We start from the raw sequence: 19978 nt of genomic DNA on the forward strand, positions 1-19978 counted from the left end.
CAGTGCTAAACATACAGTGCTACACACACAGTGCTAAACGTGGCTGTGTCACAACTTTTTTGAGATGCCATCCAATTATTTTAAAAAGTGCCTCTTTTACCTAAAGTTCCCAAAGCTTAAACATTTGATATGTTTTTGTGTTCTGTTGTGATTAAAATGTGGACCTATGAGATTTCCAGATAAATTTATTCTGCTTTTATTTCCATTCTATCCCAGCTTTTTTGTAATCATTGTAATCTGATTTCACGTGTTCAAATAATTGATAATCTATACATTTATGATCTCACCATCAGATTAAAAAGAAGAGAGATTTGACGAGGTTTCGGCTGCCGCTGCTGAAGGCGTGAGGAGGACGGGGAGGAGAGAGGAGGAGAGATAAGGAGTGCGACAGACAGATGACACAAGAGGGGTGAAGAAGAGGAGATTATTAGATAGATAAGACGCAGAGCTAAGCGACTTTGTCACAGTTCACATTTGTCACAGTTCAAAGAGCAGGAGCTAAACCAAGGTTGATCGATTTTCAAACCTGGCAGAGCGACATCCGTCCTGCCTGGGATACGACTGCTTCATCAGTGTCAAAAAACATTTTCTTTTTTTACTTATGCTGCTGAAAACTGTTTCTATAACAACAGTATATGTGTACACTGCCAAAAAGCCACCCTATGCACCTCACTGAGGCAGTAACGGTTCCTCCTCTGGGCTTTTCCCTGTTTTAAGATCCTGACGACATTCCTGTAGCAGAGGTGTGTGAGATTGATGCCAGCATTCTTTCCTCTCTGGCTCTCTATAAATCACCTGAAGGTGTCACATTGAAAGAGAACTTTCTAAACGGCGCGTGGGCTTTTCTCTTCCTGTGTGAACAGCAGAGCGCCCTCCTGAGTCGCTGGTGTCACGGATGAGTCACAGAGGTGGGCAGCTGAGAAGTGCTTGGAAATGTTTTTGACAAAGAGTCGCAAAAATGGACTGAACTTGATTTGTAAGTAAGTTTAAAAAAGTATGAATGGTTTGTATGACTCACAAAGAAATTTGACAATTCCTTTTCCACGAAATGAACAAAATGTATTAATAAATGATCATTAACGTCCTCGGCTATGGCATCAACTTTAAGAATGGTAATTACATGAACATTTCCCCTTTCATTAGCTAGCTGACTTCAAGTAATAGCTTTTTTTTTGCTGAGATGATGTCATTGCAGTGAGTGAAGTTGAGGTTTCTTGCAGTTGGTAGAGCTCTGCATAGAGACTGCAGCAAAAACCTGAGCACGTCTTTTAAAGGCTACAAGCTCTCTTTCTTCTGCTGAGGGAATCCTGCTCAGCACTGATCAAAACCTGATCTCTTTACTGATATCAGAGAAATTCTGCACCATCGTTAATATTTCATCTTACCTCATGGATGAGAGGAGGCTGATTCCTGGCCTTTGCTGTCTGATGGTTTGGACTCATTGGCTTTTAAGTTGAGTAGTGAAGGGTTAAGCAGGACGCATCAACTCCATGAGTCTCCACAGGAAAATAAACTAGGTGCTGACAAGATTCATGGATGTGTGTGTGTGTGTGTGTGTGTGTGTGTGTGTGTGTGTGTGTTTGCAATATCCTTACATGGCATGTAAAAAAAATGCAAATAGCGAATTTGAAATTGATGCATTGCAGCAACATGGCTGGTTGCCTTTCTGGCAAGGCTTATCCCTCACTCGTTACTAATATATTTATTATTTGTTTCATTAATTTATAGCAATGATCAATCACTTTAAATGTGGCCAGAATGAATCCTCCGGTGATGTTAATCGTGTGGAGAGAATTTGAAACGGTGCATCATCAGTCAACTGGCTCAATCACACTATGTTATCTGAACCAAGTGTCCTCTCATTTTAATTTCATTCAGTCCCCCTCCCACCGCTCCTGCTCCCCCTCTCTTGTTCTCAGAGAAGTAAAATTACGCCGTGAGTAGCGGTACAAAATGATTTTGGCAGCCTGCTCTGACAAACTCCTCCAGTCACTGTGCGCTGCTGCTGCGTGATCAGACCTTTACAGCTTTACACTTAATTTCCAGAGCTGATATCAAATGGTCATCAATCATTTAAGTCTGGCAGAAATGAATGTCCTCGGGCTCCGAATCGCATCAAGCAGTTAAAAAGTCTTTTACTGGGGACTTGCTTTCTCACTCTGCACGGGGATTGTTTACTGTTATTGAACATCCATGCATAATTAAAGCTCTTATGAATAGCTAAGGCCGTGCATTTAACCACGCAGCTCTCTCAAAATAAGCCCTTACAATGCTCTTACCGAGGTCAGGGGCTGCGCTAACGTCTCATTAAGATCCCATTTTGCCATCAAGGTAACAGGAGAGTGATGGGCTTCCTTAGGTATTGATCCAGATCTGATATGTTGGCATGAAAGCTGTATGTACTGTATGTGATGCACTGGATATTCACAGGTCTGTGGAACAGCCACGACCGACAGCAGGTGAAGAAAATAATAATAATAATAATAATGGATTGGATTTATATAGCGCTTTTCAAGGCACCCAAAGCGCTTTACAATGCCACTATTCATTCACTCTCACATTCACACACTGGTGGAGGCAGCTACAGTTGTAGCCACAGCTGCCCTGGGGCAGACTGACAGAAGCCAGGCTGCCATATCGCGCCATCGGCCCCTCTGGCCAACACCAGTAGGCGGTAGGTGAAGTGTCTTGCCCAAGGACACAACGACCAGGACAGAGAGCCCGGGGATCGAACCGGCGACCTTCCGGTTACGGATACGCTTCCCAACCCCCTGAGCCACGGAAAAAAACCCAAAAACAAATTTAAAGCATTTTGTGGCTCAAAATTCAGATTATTGATTGAATCAAAAACAGAAGAAGTGAATAAAATGATACAAATAACTGTACAGTGAAGCTGCCATGTTTACATGTGAGCTGCTTCGTTATCGAGTCACAACACAGACACTGAAATCCTGGCACAGCCGTAAACACTTTGAGTAATTAAAGGAAAATAGAGAATCAAATGGACCGTGAAGTGTAGTTCAGCTGGTTGGGGATTGATGTGTGTGTGTGTGTGTGTGTGTGTGTGTGTGTGTGTGTGTGTGTGTGTGTGTGTGCGTACACAGTGCATGGCACTGGGACAATCCAGGGTGAAGTTGTGAGGCTGTATGATGAATGTTGCCCCCTAACCAGGACTGAAAGGGGACGATTAAACCCCGTCCACCAATCACCTCCCCTGGAGCTTGAAGGAAACCACCGGGGAAAGAGTACACACACAGAGGACACACAAAGACAAACGCCTACTGTATGCACACACACATTTAAAAACTCCTGAGCCTTGTTGACTCAGAGTTGAATATTTGCACATATCAGCAAACCCAGTAAACTTGATATGATTTAGTTCAGAGTGTCTGGATTCTGTTTGAAGGTCCACACTGATGCCTAAATGTAAATCGATGCATAACCTCAGCTTTTTTCTAATATGTGTCCAGAGATGGTGAAGAAAGGGGAAAATGTGCTGATACAGAAATGTTCTTCATCCACTGAAGAGTCTTCACCGAATTTCAATTAATGTTTGTGCGTTTAGTTGAATCCCACATTCAACACCTCGTAACGCTGCTTCTAAATATCTTTTTTGGAGGAACTGGCACACGGCTGCAAATGCACCGCTGTATCTGTGATGTCATCAAGGTTCCTCTGCGGTGATCAATCAGCCAAACACACACAGTAAAGTGCACACACACACACACACACACACACACACATACAACAGCACCCCACAGGGGAAGTGACACGGCTCTGAAGGTCAGTGGCTACAAAACAGTCTGATTCCCAGAGGTTTTTGTGACTTTCAGACAGCCTGCTCTCTCTCCCACTTTCACTTTCAAAGCAGCCGCTTTTCATGCATGTTACACTCATGAGCCCTGAGTGACACCTGTCTGCAGGGATGAGGAGAAATCTTTCACGGTTTGGGTGAAATTTCCCAAACACACACACACACGAGAACACTGTGTCATCACAGCTGCTCAGTTTGTTTGCAGCCACACGTGTCTCTACAAAGTGTGATGCAATCCTAAATATCACGTTAATTTTCATTTCTGCCAGTCGTGATCACACCTCAGTCTCCTACAGCCCAACACGTCACTGTAACCCGTCACGCTGCGTCTACAAAAAAGGCTTTTCGACTCTAAACTGATGAATATGCTGCGCATCACATGCAGCCGAACGCTCCAGCTCAACACTAACTTTCCATACAGCACAAAGCTGATAAAACCTGCGAGCTGCAGCCCAAAAAAGCAGACACGTCATCTTTTTCAGACCATTTAAGAAACAGCAACATATCCTCCAACGCAAGAAAAAGCTTTATTTGCCAAACCATAAATGCGAACAGCATCCGGGGAGTTGTAAACGGCGTCTGGTCGGTGTGTGCGGCTCCAAAGGTTAATGAGCTGTGTGCTCTGTCGGAGGAAAAGGAGACAACGATGCTCTTTACGGTACAGGAGGCGTTACTCGCCCAAGGGGCCGCCGCAACGACACCACTCAGATCTCATTATCAGGCGTATTGATTAGTCATGGCCGCCTGCCCCTCCACCCACACACACACAGACCCTAAATGACATTCACAGACAGAGAAGTAGAAATGATTGCACTTCCCTCGCACACAGAGGCACTGCAAGGGTCCCTTAAATCCTGCAAGGATATGTTTTATTTAACCGAGAGCATCAAGAATTTCCTATATATATATATATATATATATATATATATATATATAACTTCTATATAACTTCTTAGCCTGCAGATTCTTTTTTTTTTGCATGTGTTAAAAGTGAACAAGTTTTGGGCACGAAATTTAAAAAGATAGGACAGAAACATTTATTCAGCTTCCCTGTCAGAGTCTAGTTAGGATGACACATATGGGCTCTCTAGCGCCAATCAAAGGTCCCCACTCCCACACACACATTTCAGCAAACACACCTAGGAAAATGACACACTCCACATTCATAATGTGCTCGCTCTCACCCACACAGCCACTCCACGGGGGACAAACACGCGCTCGAACATACACGGACGTTTTACAGCCCCTAATGTGAAGCTGTCATTTTGTTCCAAGAGAAAATTGCTTTAATTAAAATTAGCACAGCGGTAATAGGTGAGCTGTTGAAAGGCTTGAACACTGCTCTGTGTCAGCCCACATGTTCCCAGCATCACGGATGAACCGTGTTTCCGTAACGCGGCCTTCCTGTGTTCTGGTGGCATCTGCACAGAAATCGCTGATATTAATCAGAGGATTTTTTAAAAAGTCATTAAGCCTCAGCTTTGGTTGGTTTATCACTCCTTTACAAACTGGCACATTTTCACATTTAGCCCTTTTGTTGGTTACATGTTTGCCAAGATGCAAAGAAATAAACTCTCAGGACCAGAAAAGAAATCCATCTCTAGATGGTAAAGTAACATATGCTGCCTCTTCGCCCCAACTTCCCACCTGCCATGACCTGCTCTCCTGTGGACGTGGGCATGGTGCCTGGCATCGGCAGCTCCTGGCAGCAGGTGGCTCCCCCACCTGGAAACCTGAAACTGGAAGAGCACGAGGATCAGACTGGCTTTGGTTAGGATAAGAACCTGAGGAAGGATTAGTGTGACAGAATGAAATGAAACCATCGTGGCTCAATCGTGCTGTTAAATGCTTCAGAAAACAAAAGTGAGGCGTGATTTGTCTTCCTGTGGGAGGAATCCCGAGTCTTTAGTGAACTGCACTGACTGTGCTGTGTGTTCATCCTCCCCGGACGCTGCCGATGACTTTAAGGTACCAGAAAGAGCCTGAATCACTTTTGTACTGGAGCATGAAATTAAAAAATAAAGGACTCATGTGGCTATAAATTGATTTTTGCTTTCGATCTCAGTCAAGTAGTTTAAACAAAGTTTGGCACTTGATAACTTCCATACTCAGCTGAGCATTTCTATTGGTCCTTTAGCGGAAGCAGCAGAGAGGTTTGTGATTTGACAGGCGCACACAAACACCGACTTATTACTGATATTTATCAGTGTCCATACAAAGAATGACCTTCACACCTGCACGTCCGCCCGCGTCGGTCTAAGCTGTGTTTGAGTGATCAGGTCTTTGCTCTCATGTTCTCCTCGTGACACATTCAAGTGTTTCTTTACGACAAAGTTGTCTCGCGTAAGAATCGTCTTTGTATTATTGTGCCGAGACCACATTTGTGATTGGCTGCTCGCCCTGCGGGAGGCCGGAGTGGGTGGGGAGCTTTGAGAGTCGCTGCCTGCCTTCAGTCGTGTCTCGGAGCAAAGCGACTCTCAGCAGCAGCAGCAGCAGAAGAAGGAGGAACAAGCGGAGGCGCAGGAGGAGGAGAGCCGAGCACATCCTAAAGTTTGTAGCTGCAGCTGTCTGGACGCAGCGGACGCACGTACTGCGCACCTGAATCAGGTTGGTGTCGTATGACGGGCAGAGATCTGCGGGCACGCAGCTCTGTAATGACTGCGACTGAAAAACAGCAGGCAGGCAGCGATCATTTAAGTAATCACAGCTCAAGTGTTCAGCGGGGCGCCTTCGTGTGTCGTCGTGTCGCTCCAAGTTCAAAAGTCCGCAGACGATCCGTTTGCCATTTGTGGCCAAACTTTCTCTGCTCTGTCCTCCTGGAGCTCAGCCCCAGCCTGCCAAAGCACTATTAGCTGATCAGTGTTTCTGCCAGAGAGCAGCAGCAAATGCTCCTGTAGGTTTGGGAATAAATGGGGGTGAAGATCGAAGGGTCGGACGACCCACACTGAAAACACAGACGCTGCTGCATCGTTCCCATCATCGTCTGATTGTTTCATCTGTTGGAAATGTTGTAAAAATGTTTAGTTTTTGCAGTTTTAAGAAGGTAACCTTAGATCAGTAACCACGTGACCTGCTCACCTGGATATGCTTGAAAAAAAAAACATGCTATGGCCCGCTGTACCATGAAATTACTCTGACTGTCCTCTTGAAAGACAGAATTCATTCTCTGCTCATAGCCCTGTGCAGGCCACCTTCAGGAACTACGGATTGAATTATCCTGCTGAAATGGGCTGTTGTTGTTGCTGCTCTCTGAGTGCCCTGCAGGGCATCAGGTAGGACAATAGGATGGCACAGGTGCATACGTCCTACACAAATGGCAGAACTGGGGTCATTTCAACGTTGGTCAGAATAAAAATAGACGTTGGTTTCATCGTGAATTGAATTTGCTCGTATATTTGAAATCCATCTGCACACTGTGATCGGCTCTGTGCAGCTATCGTGCAGTTTGGGTTTTGGCCTGTCCTGCACCGTATCGTTAACTTATCAAAGTATAAATCTGTGTCAGCCATTGGATGCTCCACAGCCTCCTTGGCTTCTTCCATCCATATTGTCTCCTGTTACAGTGACAACTGCTGAATAATTTACCGTGCCTCGCTAACTGTAATCAGGAATCCAAGTTTGGGTATCTGATGGTGATTGCTGAGCAGAGAGGTTCGGTGCTTTGGAGACCAGTTGGAGCTTTCAGATTAAAATGTAAGTGATACCCCAAAAAGAGAGCTATTTAATTGTCTTGGCTTAAAATAGAACCAATAAAAAGACTCGCTCCGGTGTCTACACTGTGCTGGCGGCTGCATATCAGTGAGGCAAAGTACAGCTTCATCTGTCTAAAGTACAGACAGACATCGTGCTGTAATGCATAGTTACATATTTCATAAAAACGTTTTGTTTTTCTTAAATACTCCATTGGTATCTCGCTGCACTGCAGCTTTTAGACTTCTTCTGTGGTTTTGCTTGCACATTGACGAGCCAAGGCACCTTCATGCAAGGCAAACATGACAATCGAGAGCCATGGATTGCTTTCTCCTCCTGTATACAGACTAAATATGCAGGCAAACCGTAAGATTTTTACCTGGAAGAGTTGAGTTTGTACACAGCGTTCAGTTTGGATGAAGAGGAATTTACAGAAAAAGGAAGAAGTTAATGTGAAGTAATGGTCTGTGGCTACTCTCAGCTTACCAGTTCAGATAAAAACACAGCGTAGTAACGCTGAGTGCCACAGTCATCGAGTAATGACATCGAGAGATGGAAAGAAAAGAGGGAACCCAGGTGGGTTTAAGCCCGTCTTCCTCGCCTGTCAGGATCGACAGCATGGAGCACGTTATGTCTCACTGTGTCACTGTTATTAGCTTTGACATCATTTACTCTCTGTTGCTCACCAGGGTGGCTGCTTCATTACGTTGTTTGGCCCTCGTTTAAAATTGGCCGAATAAGGAGACAAAGTCGCTCGCGTGTCTTTGCTGCATCGTTTTAATTTCACTCCTGAAACGACTTCTTCGCGTGAACCTGAATCACCTGTATGTTACACTAAGCATGATTCATTTGGACTGTACATCATGTAGCACCACAGCCCAGTGAGCATAAACATCCCTTCTGCAGCAGGAAGGTAGAAATGACTTGTGTGTCAGAGGAGATGCAGCAAAGTCGCTGTAGGTCTTCAACGTTAACCAGTAAGAGTGACGTGGCCGGCTTGGATTCCTCGTTGAAGATCAGCCATCAAATATTCATCAAGCCCATAACTTATCAGCCTTCTGTATCTGACTCTGGGATTTATTTGCTCTGCTTCAGCTCGAAGCACTGACAGAAATTCCCCCACACGATTCTGTTAACTCCTCTGGAAAGAGAAAGGGAGACCAGTTCACTTACTGGAGTGACTCTGCCGATGGCTCATGATGCACGCTGTGCACAGAAGCTGTCCTTTCTTCTGCCCCAGGTATTTGGGAGGCTTAAAGGCAGACCAGATTTGCTGAACATTTCACCCTGATATTCTACTCTCACGGCGTTGGGTGGGGGCCGCTAGTTTTTATTCCCTCGTTGACTGAAAAGCATTGTTTTACGTCCGGACTCTGACTTTCAGGGTCATTTCCTTTTACTGTCCGGGAGAAAGCTTTTGCCTTTTTCCTTCTTTATGCTGACTCTCAGCCCTTTTCCACCTTGGATCTGAGCAAGTGTCGTGTGGGCAGGGCATGTAAAATATATGGCCGTCACCCTGGGCCGGCTGACTGGCTGGCACAGGTTCTGTTCTGTCCCAGTGGGCTTGACAGAATGGCTTTGATGGGAGGAAAGTGCTGCCTTCTGGCTTTAAGAGTGCTGACATCTCCATACTGCTCCTCACATGCACTCGCACGCCTTCCATCTCATCTGTTTGCTTCTCTTTCACCTCCTTCAGATTTCTTACCTGCAGATGCCCCCCCCCCCCGTTAGCTACACACCTCTGCTCTGTGTGAACTTACAGACTTGAGTCACAGATATTAGCGCCGCCACCTTCCTGCTTTTCTCTTTCCTCATCATTTGTCTGACCACTCCTCACTTCACCACCAGCTCTCTCTCTGAGGTCTTTCAAGGTGAGCTGCTGTATGTTCTTCGACTTATCTCTCATCCTCTTATCCGTTCTCTAAATTAATAAAAAAATGTTTCAAGAAGCCCACTCACGAGCCTTTGTCCACCCACTGCTGATCTGCTCAAACTTGTGAACTGGTCTCCTTTCATCCTCATCATTGTGTGAATATTTCATGTCTGTGATTTGTGAATTAAACATAGGATCTAGGCAGATATGATTGGGCTGACATTTATTCACACTGACTGGTGGGACGGATGGGTTCGACCTGATTAGAGCTGCGGTGGTGAACAGGAGCGTCCTGTCAGCACACCTGCATCGGTGAGGTAGACGTGTTCTCAGCAGTCTCTTTGCTTTGAGTCGACCCCCAAAGGTCTCATAAATAGGAAAAAATGACATTTATAGTTTAGAGAGTCACGACTTGGTCCAATAAAATTCACTCTGTGAGTGTGTGCATTTAATCTTTCTGGGGGGTTTTAGTAATACTTTTATAGCTGCTAATATTTTCTATGACATTTATTTTACAGTAACCTTATTTAGCAGTGGAGGAGGGCAATAAAACACTGAACACACCATGCAATGCTCTTAATATCCAAACAAAGGTCTTTTATGCTCTGAAATCATGGCCAAATATTTCAACTCTGTCTGTGTAACGCTTTCTATTAGCACACAAGAACACACCGGAAAGTTGGGAATATATTTTTAAGCTAATAAATCTCATGATTTTCCTATTGTTTTATTCCTTCCCTGTAGCACTGATATTTTACATTTCTTGAGCTGCGTTTTAATATTTAAATTGAATTAACTCCAGTGAAACAGTCCATAAAATACAAGGAGAGCTGCTTATCCCCACTAATCTGGAAAGTGGTGTATATATGTCCAGCTTTCAGAAACTGTAGTTGAAAACGGTGGCATTTACTAAGTGTTCACTTTTAAGGTGTTTTCCTCATGCATTAAAGGTATTTATACATATATTGTACATAAACCATCTGTACAGTATGTCCCGTGTTACAAAATAACTTATAAGGCCTTGCACGGCCTAGAATTTCTTTATTTTGTAGTTAATCCCATATAGAGAAAAAATAAAAAACATTTACAGTGTAGCTCATTAGACTTCAGTTGCCTCCGTCACTCACTACAGACCTCTCTGCATTGAATCATATCTGTTATTAACCTCTGTCTCTCTTCCACAGCATGTCTTTATCCTGTCTTCCTTCTCTCACCCCAACCAATCACAGCAGATGGCCCCGCCCCTCCCTGAGCCTGGTTCTGTTGGAGGTTTCTTCCTGTTAAAAGGGAGTTTTTCCTTCCCACTGTCGCCAAAGTGCTGCTCATAGGGGGTCATATGATTGTTGGGTTTTTCTCTCTATGTATTATTGTGGGGTCAACCTTACAGTATAAAGCACCTTGAGGCGACTGTTGTTGTGGCGCTGGATAAATCAAATTGAATAGACGGTCTCGGTCTTTATCGATGATTTTCCCTTCCTCACTTTTCTATGGAGCATGTTTTGTTAAACTTGTGTTTTGCCTGATGACAACAGCAACAGGCTGCAGCCCCAACATGTCCCCGAGTAGGATAAGCAGTTAAGACAATGGGTGGTTGGATGGATTGTAAGTTAGCAGGAATTGGACCTTTGAGTAATAAGTGTGTGTGAAGGTGGCTGTAGGTGCTAGCTGCTGCCCACCATGACGTCAGCTAATTCACATCACTGAACTTCAGCTCTCGATTGTGTTTTTTGGCGTTTGTCTCTGTTGCAGCATTTATAATTGGATTGTATCACAAATAATACAGCTTCTTGATTAGTTAACTGTAATGGCAACCCGTCCAAGAACTCTGCCGGGTACTAACCTCTTCTATGAGCATGGTCTCCTCTAGCTCCGAAACAACATCACCTAGCATTGACCACAGTACTAAATAGAGCAGGGCGATATGACCAAAAATATTTATCACGATATATATTTGAAAATTTGCGATAACGATATAACTGACAATATAATTGACACAAGACAAAATACTTTACAACTCCACAACTTTGATGGGTTTTTGCACTAATAATGTATTTTCACTTAAACAAGCAGCTGTTTTTTATCTGCACTAAAGTTATATAAAATGTAACAGTGCAAATGCAAATTCCTCGCTGACAGTTTAACCAAAAGGCATTTCCAGTGGAAACTGGCCGACACATCCTCAGCATAACCAAGTATAATATCCACAAAACTTAAAAAGAGCTTATACACACACAATATGGTAATATTATGCTGAAGCACAGTACGTATCACTCCGCGAGGCTCCGCCTACGATAGCCGTAACGCTCCGACAATCCATCAAGCGGTGCGGCTTCGTAGCTCAGCAAAGTCGTACTAAAACATCTGACAGATTTTCGAGCGCCGTGCACATAAAATCGTTTCGAGGTCAGTAAACACAACCAGAGTTCATACATGAGGCACACGGGATTATAAGGGGCTCTGTCGACTTTCAGAAAAATCAAAGGATTGATTTTAAGTGCGCCGTATTTTCCAAACAACACGGTAATAACGACGGCCCGCTAGCATGCGCTACCAAAAATAGTGCTTTGTTGTGTATCTGACGGACGAAAGCTAAACCAGTTCCACACCACTGAAGCTGCAGCATTTTTACAAACCAGTTCTGGTTCATCGTTTCATTCAACGATCCGCTTTCGCTCTTCTCATTCTCCGTCGCCGCCATGTGCTTATGTAAACAAAGGCACTGCGCATGCGCATTTTACCCATATTCTATCGCCATATTTCATTTTCTTATGGTTGCCCAACATTACACCGGTATCACCGTGAACGGTATGATATGGCCCAGCCCCAGTACTAAATCACTGCTTTAAAACAGGAAGTAATCAGTGGTTGATGTCACAGTAACTACAGTTATGTAGAGCCCATAACATACCATTGTTACAGCTCAGAGTTGGATCTGCATTATGACCATGAAACATGTATATTGCGGGTTGTTGTGCACGATTTTGTCAATATTAATCCAAAGAAACATGTCAAAGGTGGACGGCACACGTAGACTATAATGGGCATATCAGTAAATATGCACAGTTTGTCTGTAGAGCTTGATTTGGTATGAATGTGTATCGGTTAACGCCTCACATCTGCACGCCTTGCACAATGAATGTTTAAATGTTAAGGATCCAGGTCACAGCAGGACTTCCAGTCCCGTTCCTTCACTGAGCCACAGGATCCTTCAAAATATTCCCTGTTGACAGTCAGACGCAGCTTCAGGCTGTCAGAAAGAGTGACACGAACATCCCGGCGAGAGGACGCAGCACGCTGGACACTAAGTACACAGCAGGCCCCTCCCCCTAATGTCAGTAGACTTGATCCCACTTTTCTTTGGAGTAACACGCAGGTCAGTGTACAGCACACGAGTCTCTCGGGGATTTAAGCCTCGCTGTGCTGATGTAGAGCAGAAGGCCTGTCTTTAAAATTAAAAAACGAATCAACAGTGATGAAGAATCTTGTTTTATTTCACTGTTGATGCAGGGGTGACCTTGAGGCCTAAATATGCTGATAGAGAAACGAGACTTGAGCTCATCTGGGCTGTGATAAAATGATAGATCGCAGCTTTGAAGATGGATTTGTTCAGCTGCTGTTGAGAATCACAGAAGCCCTGTTTTTGCCCCTTTGCTCCCTCGTCTGTGCACAGCTCCATTTGTCTTTGCCTGTTTCTTCATCCCTTGTTTCTCCTGGTTCACTACATCAAAGGTTTCACGTGAACCGTCACCAAGAAAGTTTCCTGTAGAAGCGCCTGATCTCCAAACGTCTGTGTGGGAGCACGTCTCTGGATGTGTTTCTGTGGACTGACGGGTCCCTCAGTATGAAGTGTGTTGCGCTCTCTGTTATTTGCATCTACCTTTTTGTTTTCAGAGGTCAGCAGTCTTGAGTGCACTGCTGTCTCATTTGCATGTCTACTCAGTAAAAGAACAGGATGCTCGCTCTCACTTTGTGTTGTTATATCTGTCCTCGCACACACATACACACCTTCTCATCCAAATGTGTCCACGGAGCCGAACGAATGGCTGTCGGAACACTGGAATATTTAATTGGCCGACTTTATCACCATTACTGTAGCCACTGACTGTCTGCCAGCCCAATTATGACGGGCTATCTGCTGGCCAAGAGTAAAAAGTGCAACGGCTGCACAGACGCTCGGTGCTGTCTCAGTTTAAATGCTAAAAATACCTGTTAGACAGTCGTGCGCGGGTCATTAAATGTTTTTATGCTTGCATATGTACACGAGACCGGAGCTGCTGTGAACTCCAGGTTCAAGCCAGACGCGTCTGAGATCGTTAAGGTGGATTTTTATTTTATTTTTATTTTTGGAAGTACGTTTGTTGTACACAATGCAAGGTGACCCGGTCCCTGTTGTCCTCATTAGCCAATTGTCAACTCCCTTAGGCGACAAATGAAGCGAGACAGTCGTGCACATATGAAAGTCCCCCAAACCAGTGTCTCATCAGTGCTACCAAAGAGCTTCAGCAGGGGCCTCCAGCTCTTTGAATATATGCGTGCATGTGTGTGCAGTTTATGGGCAGATATGTTTTTCTGATGCCCTGGAAACAGCATTACTCCTCCGATGATGTAGTGGGGATGCCCACCTGAGCTGGTGGATCTCATGCAGCTGCCCTTTGCCTTTTCTTCAGGTCCACTTTATCTTCATAAGTAGCAAATTGGAAAGGGTTAATTCAATTCCCAGCAGGCTGTGGCTGGGAACATTTACCATCTCTCGCTTTCGCTCCCTCTCCTCCCTTTCTCTTTGTTTCTAAAGTCTAATTACTTTTAGAGAGTGGCTTTACTCGGGCTATAAATAATGACAAATCAAGGCTGTCTCTGCACTGAACCTTTACAGCCTTGCACGGCTGGCTATCTGTGTACATGAAGCGGTAGGACGGTTGTGGTCTGTGCAACTTGTGTTGGCTGAAAAGACGATGCAGGGTTTGGGTGTGAAATTTGCATGAGTGGGTATCGTGGGCGGAGAGCGGCAGCCAAAAGATGATGGAGACCACAGGGCAAAGAAAATATCATTTCTAATTCATTTTTACAGAAAGGCTCCGCAGGTTTGCCTTTGCTGCCCAAAGATGGACCAAAATATAATCAGTATATGAAAAGTTATGATGAATTCTTACGTGATACTAAGCGTGTACTTGTGTTCAGCATTCAGCTGCTTCGCCGCCTTTTATAAAAATGTAACTATTTTTGTCTTTGTTTAGTATTTAGATGAATAATCTACAGTAAATGGCCTGTATTTGTATAGCTTTACTAGTCCCTAAGGACCCCAAAGCGCTTTACACATCCAGTCATCCACCCATTCACACACACATTCACACACTGGTGATGGCAGCTACATTGTAGCCACAGCCACCCTGGGGCGCACTGACAGAGGCGAGGCTGCCGGACACTGGCGCCACCGGGCCCTCTGACCACCACCAGCAGGCAACGGGTGAAGTGTCTTGCCCAAGGACACAAGGACTGAGACTGTCAGAGCCGGGCTTTGAACCGGCAACCTTCTGGTGAACTTCCACCTCTTGAGCACGATCGCCCCCTGCTTTTATCTTCACCACCACATTATACAGAGAGAGCTGATGATGTGGTGGCTGGAGACACTAACACAGACCCCCATTTGTGTGGCCGCCTAATACTCCAAGTATTATACGAGTCCTAGTTTTGCTGTAAATATTTCCCCCTAGTGTCTCTGTCTGTCTGTGTCCTCATCCTACGCCTGCTGTGTACGTCTGAGTGGTGCTAAAGAGAACAAGAGTCTGCCCACTGTTGCACTGTCTGTTTTTGCTGGTGCACTCTTTGTGTGTCTGTGTGAGAGGTGTGCGTTTAACGGCTTTTTGACAAAGACTGACGAATGTCCGTTTCATTCCTCTTCATCTCAGGGGTCTCGTCACTGCCTGGAGGAAGTGTCCTGGAGGAGAGATGGAGTGGGCGAGAGCTAATGCGAGACGAGGCTGATGGACGTGTGCGCGCGTGTGTGATGGTGGGAGTGAGACTTAACGAGGAGGAAAATAAGCTGAGCAATCTCTCTGTCCTCCCTCTACCTCCCAATGACTTACACACACACACACACACTCTCTCTGTGAAACCTTATCTACAGTATGTGGCCAAAAAAATCGACTTCTCTGTATCCTGTATGTTTTACACTCACGGTTCTTCAGTCCAGCTCATTGCTTGAATAAATCAATATACATTAGCCACGTATGATAAATTTCACTATTTCAAATACAATAAATTGTTTTTATTAAATTCTTTTTCACCAAGTAATTAGAGTGATTAGAATCAGATGAAGAGGTTACATTTGTAAGTTACATGCATGCACGTTGCAGGTTTAAAATAAGACTTTACATGCCTTTGATAAATAGACTTTATTAATCTTTCACTGGGTAAATTCAATAATTACAGCAGCACAAGGCCGAGGAAGAAAAAGTCCATCAGAAATTTATTAGAAACCAATAAAAATTGCAAAATTAAAATAAATAAATAAATAAAGACGGGATACAACAAAAGTGCAAAAATGAATGAAATACAAAGGTAACTTGTACTATATACACGCGGTACAATATGCACGATAATATTTTTATGTACCTAAACTGCAGCAGAATGATACACGTGTGTATTTGTGGTTGTATGTTGCACTTTTTCCATGCAGGAGTCCAGCTGCTGTGACGTCTTCACTTTGGTATTAAGCTTCTAGCTTTGGATGAGAGCCTGGAATGCTAAGCTATCAGCTAACGTTAGCTTGCTGGATAGCTTCAGCGCTGATACCTGCTGGTCTGTGCTAACGGACTGATAAACAGTGCTGCAGTTTAACACTGAGCACAGACCAGACTGTCAGTACAGTTTGCCATACAGGAAGTGTCAGATTATTGTGTAGAAAAATGCTCAAAGAGGTCGCAGTGAGTTATGTCCCTGCACAGTTATTATTACAGCAAACGAAAGCTACAGAGACACTAAACATATTTTGACCTCATCAGAACATGTTGGTCATGTTAGCTGCTTAAAGTCTGTCGGGGTTGACTTGCTTTCAGAGTCTCAAGTGGCCATTAGTGGAACTGCAGCAGTTTTCTGTTTGTCTACATTCTTTAGTCATTGATGTTATTAATGACATTTTAATTTTATCACTTACTAAAAATAAGAATGTAACAAGTACATTACTGGATTAGAGTTCACTTTCATTGGACGTCTGATGTTTGTCTGCTATTTTATTGCAACTTGTTACATTTACCTTTGATCTCACCCGTTTCTACAAAAGCTACAATATGCTTTACCAAGACCTCCTACCAAAAACGTGTTATTTATGTCATTAACAGGTCATGTTATTATATTTATGATGAAAATTACAGTCTCTACTAACAGCTGTCCAATTATTTCAAACAATAAATTACACTCAAAAACATGTTTAAGCCCAAAATGTTGACTTTAAGAAACTGAAAAACATTTACGTGTAAACAAAGTAAAATGGAAATTTATCCAATCCAACTAGATGTAAACTGAATGTTTATCAATCAAGCATAGTTACCTTAAAGATGAATTATTTGACTGAATCAACCTTTGATTTTCTATATTTCAGTGACCTTTTACTCAAAATGATTGCTTCATGTTTACGAGGCAAATGATCATTTTCTTTGAGAGTATTCCAGCTGGTCGTGCTGGTTGAAGTTCATCATGCTGCTGGAAATCTGCTGCTGCTGCATGTTAGATAGAAATGCTGTACGTTATAAATACATTATAGAACTACTGACCCGCGACATCAAGAGCTTTGAAATGAGTCTTTTCAGTTTAGACAGCAGTCTGTGCAACAGCCCCACCTCTGAGTGGTATCAAAATACACCAAGTATGTTAAGTGGTTTGTATAAGTGAGCCACAAATAAACTGAGAGGTTAAACATTGAGTCTGTGAACGCAGCTTTTCTCCTACGAAACGCTGAAGACGTCCAGATGAATCAACGTTCGGGGATTTCCTCGCCTGGTTGATCGAGCATGCGTCAGGATTATAAAGCAGTTCCAACATTTACAAAACTGTAGCAACAGTTTCAAAGCTTCTCCCGCGTTTCAGACGTGTGACGCCGTCCGTTCACATCGTCCTCGTCTTTGAAATCGGTTTCAAGGTTTTCGCTGATCACGTCACTCAGAGGCCAAACATCTGGAGCTGCCGGCACGTGCGCAGCAGCTCTGTTTCGTACACGCATGGATGTGCACGTTAGGGTTAGCCCCGGCGCTCATGTTTTTACACTAAAAACATGAGGGCAGGTGCTGAAATAGGAACAGCCTGCTGCCGGTCTGGGGCAGCAGGCTGATGAAGCAGCAGATAGAAAACCTTTAAACTGAACCCGGGACACAGAGAGGGACGGCAAAGGCATTCTGCCATCGTCACGCAGAGGAGAGTCAGTCCAGTCTGTGCCAGCAAACCTCTCCTCTGTACTGCTGCCTGTTCGCCACAGGAACTCCTGCTCTGTTCATCCATCTTTCGCTCCTCCTACACTCCTGTTTGACTCCCTGTACATCGAGTCGCTCGCTTGTTTTTCTTCTTTAACGCAGCCATAATGTTCTGTGCAGGGCGGCTGTGAATCATGAAAATTCTTAATCCCTGCACTAATTTCCCTTAAATGACAATTTCAATTGTCCTTCTTTTTCACCCATCTCTCCCACTCACTGCTCTCTTATGACCACATGTGACCCCTCCTCTTGGTATCATGTTTATTTAAGCAAATAGCGTAGCCGCCACCCATCAGACAGGTGAGCAGGTAAAAATGCTTTCGTATCATCTTTCCTCAACTATTTGAAACCTGGTCGGCCGCAGGAGATTTTAGATTATTAATGAGGCTCCTCAGCACATTGTCTTCCCCTGAGTGAGCGAGTGAATGAAAGTCCTGGTGTAACAGTGCACCGACAAATACGGGCGAGGCAGCGTGGTATCGGTGTTTATAATCGTGCATTCATTACTGCTAATGTGGCTGTAATGGCAGCGTAATCAGAGTCCTAATTGAGAGTCATTATCGGGATGCTGGTGCTGTGTTCTCCTCACAGATGGTTTATATCACTGTCACTGCTGCTTATTAAGCACAGGGTTGTAATAATCACATTGTGGGGAAAATGACTTCATCTTCTTGTTACGCTTCACATTAAAAACGGTGCATCCTATTGGTGCAAATTTGAATGTCATGATTTTAGGCATATAGAGACGAGGGGCAATGTTCTAACCAGGTGGCTTTCTTTGGTGTTTCTTTCAGGTGTGGGAGTGGTTGCTCAGCTTAATCCGGACAATCTCACGACGCTTGGCCCGCTTCGTATCGGCCGAGGAGTGGAACGAGCCCATAAAAAGATTCTGCCAATCTGCATCTGGATGAAGACACTCTTCATCTGTGACCGACAGCCTAACGCATCAGATAAACATTTTCTACCTCTCGCTGCTTCTCTGCTTGTCAAGAAGGGCGTTTTTCTGAAGCGATCACCCCAGAAGGAGGCGCCGGAAAGGAGTGGCTTCAGCATTTGACAGCTCTGACCCACTTATCACGCTCCAGCCGGTCGAAGGGAAAACTTGGCATTTAGCAGACAGCTTCAGGAAAGGTTATGCATTGTTTTATATTCAGGGCCACTGAGCAGCTGACCTCCCAATCTGATTAGCTCCATACCAACAGCCACACATGTGCCCACACAGGCGCGCGCACACCGGGCTGCCGGCCTCTGCAGGCGCTTTAATAGTGCGCCGCTCGTGTCTGCGTTTCACTTTAGCGTCACAACACGGAGACGCGCGCTGAAACAGCTGAACCCAACTTGGTGTTAGAAGTCCATCAGCGCTCTTAACTCCCTTAGAGCACGCTGACCTTGACCGCCATCAGTGACGTTTGCGTTAGCGGGAGGCGGTGTCACGTCCTGTCTGCTCTGTGAGACGGAGTGAGAATGAGAGCTGGCGTGGCTCCGATAAATACACTAAAAACATGAGCGCCGGAGGGCAGGCGCTGAAATAGGAACGGCTGAGCGTCATTAGACTTTTTAGGCAAATGTGTTACACAAAAAATAGTCCTTATTAATTGAAAAGTGTGTGTGTTTGACACACTGTCAGAACACATGAGAGTCAAAGCTGTCTGGGTCATGTCACTTTGACTGGCCTACATTTGATCCAATAAAGTGGCGACCATGGGACTGCGCTCATCGTAGACAAACGCTCTGCGGTCCTCGCTCGGTAACTATTCTTCTAAAAATAAATAAACAGGGTCTGCAATATTAAAAACTTTCAACATTTCCTAAATGAACGCCTTCCCTTCCTTCTCCGCACCTCCACCCAACACACCAACCATCCAGTCAGTGTGTAAGCCCTGTCTTCGGGCCCCGTGGAGGATGAACGATGTGCCCACGCTTGACTACGAGTTGCTGCTGTCCCCAGCCAGCTCCTCCCTCACCGGCAATCATGGCGGCGGCAGCAGCAGCCCTCCTCTGGCCTTGGTCGGGGTGGACACGGAGCAGCGTACCGCTTTGGCCTTTGTAGGCCTCCTCATGCTCTTCTTAGTCTTCCTGCTGGTCAGATGCTTCAGGATCCTTCTGGACCCCTACAGCCGCATGCCTGCATCATCCTGG

The 19978-nt window shown here is 44.7% G+C and overlaps 1 long non-coding RNA gene and 1 other non-coding gene across 2 annotated transcripts; one reads left to right on the plus strand and one right to left on the minus strand.

Moving 5' to 3' along the window:
- Window positions 1-5077: 5077 nt before the first annotated feature.
- Window positions 5078-6186, minus strand: LOC145424197 (uncharacterized). Its single transcript, XR_013905170.1, has 2 exons — window positions 6049-6186; window positions 5078-5553 (listed from the first exon to the last, which is right to left on the minus strand). It is a non-coding gene; the product is annotated as an uncharacterized LOC145424197 (long non-coding RNA).
- Window positions 6187-6241: 55 nt separating this feature from the next.
- LOC113016652 (uncharacterized) lies at window positions 6242-19735 on the plus strand. Its single transcript, XR_013905169.1, has 3 exons — window positions 6242-6421; window positions 15284-15384; window positions 18634-19735. It is a non-coding gene; the product is annotated as an uncharacterized LOC113016652 (transcript).
- Window positions 19736-19978: the final 243 nt, after the last annotated feature.

Source organism: Astatotilapia calliptera, chromosome 23 (genome assembly GCF_964374335.1).
Source record: "Astatotilapia calliptera chromosome 23, fAstCal68.1, whole genome shotgun sequence".
NCBI classification, from domain to species: Eukaryota; Metazoa; Chordata; class Actinopteri; order Cichliformes; family Cichlidae; genus Astatotilapia; species Astatotilapia calliptera.